The following is a 2,133-nucleotide window of genomic DNA, read 5'->3' on the forward strand; positions in this document are numbered from 1 at the left end:
CTTTCCTCATTTTGGAAGTTGCAATGAACTGACTTAAGTAGGAGTATAAGACACAGGCAGAGCCTGTTGCAGGCAGCGTGATTAAGTTGATCAGGTGTGCTCTGACTGCTGTGTTCCTCTTTCCCTTGTTTTACTCTTGCCAGTCCCTTCCTGAATACCCAGCAGTATTTTATTTGGTCGTACTGTGACCCTTTTGACATCTGCCGTTGCAACTCATCGCTCTAGGACCTGCTTCTTCCTGAATGTATTTGAGCTAAAGTTGTTGATGACTTATAATCACTAATGTAATAAACTTTCTAAAAACTACATTTACAGTGTCTTTCACTCATGGGAGTGAGTCAGGTAGGCTTTCTAGTCATTGTGAAATAAATAGCAGGAGAGAAACTTGAGGTCAGGAGGTCTTTGCAGTACCCAATTAACTCATCCCACAGAGGTGACTGCCTAGCCTACCTCGGGTAAGGATGAATCCAGGCATAGGCTATGTTTACCATATAGCAAAACAGGCAGAAGGAACATTAAGTATCTGGTTAGGTGTCTGGATGTGTATTGTACTATGCTCAGTTTCTTGAGGTTGACCTTATATTTGTACAAGCACATTTAAATCTTAACTAGAAGACCTTTGCAAAAACGATCTAAATAGCAGCTCTTCTCAAACTTGAACGCACTTCGAATCACCAGGGAGAATCTCGTGAAAATGCAGATTTGGGCCCATTCTGGGCTGGGTCCTGAGATTCTGCATTTCTAACAAGCTCCCAAGTGATGCAGTTGCTGTGTAAGTCTTCTTTCTATAGGAGGTGTTTACAATCTGGATTCCCATGGAGTCTAAGAGTCTAGGTAGATGCCTCAGGGACTGACTCAGAGGGCTGAATGAATAACCAAGGGCATGAAACTCCTTCATTCTTTTAAAAAATATGCTCTCTTTATATATGTTTACTATAATGGGGCCCTGTATAAGATTCGATTAGAAAGATAATCGGGTTTGGTTTCTAAAAATGCAAACAAACAAAAACTAAAACACTGATCTCAAGTATTTCACAAGGTAAAGACCTTAATTGGGGCAATTTATAAGAATGAAATTTCCTCCCGTGATGAAATATTTAGGCAGGTATCTTTGGGATATTTGAATACTTATGTGAGTATTCCCTGATTAAATTCCAAATTTCCTAGTGAGCCTATCCAGATGAAAAAGTATATTTTATAAAGTGGAAAATATGATTTGGCTATGGCTTTACTAGCCAGTTTCATGTTGGAAGGGAAAGAAGATAGAATTAGCTGTCAGATCTGCCTTTCAGCTATGGCTCTGTACTAATGTATGGGTGGCCTAGGACTCGTTCTTAGCTCTGTATGTTTGTCTTTTCTTTGGTAAAGGAAGGAAATGATCCCTAGCCTAACAAAATTGTTTGAAGATGGAATAAAATGATAGGTAGACTGTTACAGGGCAAGGGTGGAAGCAGGGAGAGCTGTTAGAAGACTGCTATGCTAATCCAGGGGAGAGATTATGATGGCTTGGCTGGCATGGTAGAGGTGGAGGTGATACAAGGTCATATTTTATTATTTCCAAGACAAAGCTGAGAGGATTTGTCAGTGAACTAGATGTGGGGTGTCAGAGAGAGAGGTCATTTAATTGACCAGGGTACTTATACCTACCAGGAAATAATGCACACAAAATGAAGACTATTGCTCACATTGATGTAAAAGGTGAATTCGTTTCCAGAAAGCAGGAAATGTCCATTGTAAGACAGAGACACAGAGATACCCGTTGGCTTACATGATGTTTTGCCAGACCCGCGTTGCTTTCTATTTTTGTCTGTTCCTCTTCTTGAACTGCGGATGGCAGAACCTTTAATGAGGGGACCATTAGACCTGATGGAAATTTGATAAGTAGTTAATCCAGAATGAAGATTCACTTCTTCATTACACTTGGGAGAATAATTAAAATGAAGTAGACTGATATTTCTGAGAAATGCAGTTCTGCCTTTCCCCGCTCGGCTTTAGGTCAGCATTCTGCATCCAGTTACCTACTCAATGTATCTTCAAGGCTGTTGAATTCTGGTGACAAAAGTCGGTGAGGTCTAATTCTCCTCTCAGGTGTACTTCATTTTCTGTAACCGTTGTGTTGCTAAATGCTGGGTT

This window comes from Neophocaena asiaeorientalis, unplaced genomic scaffold (genome assembly GCF_003031525.2).
Source record: "Neophocaena asiaeorientalis asiaeorientalis breed wild unplaced genomic scaffold, Neophocaena_asiaeorientalis_V1.1 scaffold740, whole genome shotgun sequence".
NCBI classification, from domain to species: Eukaryota; Metazoa; Chordata; class Mammalia; order Artiodactyla; family Phocoenidae; genus Neophocaena; species Neophocaena asiaeorientalis.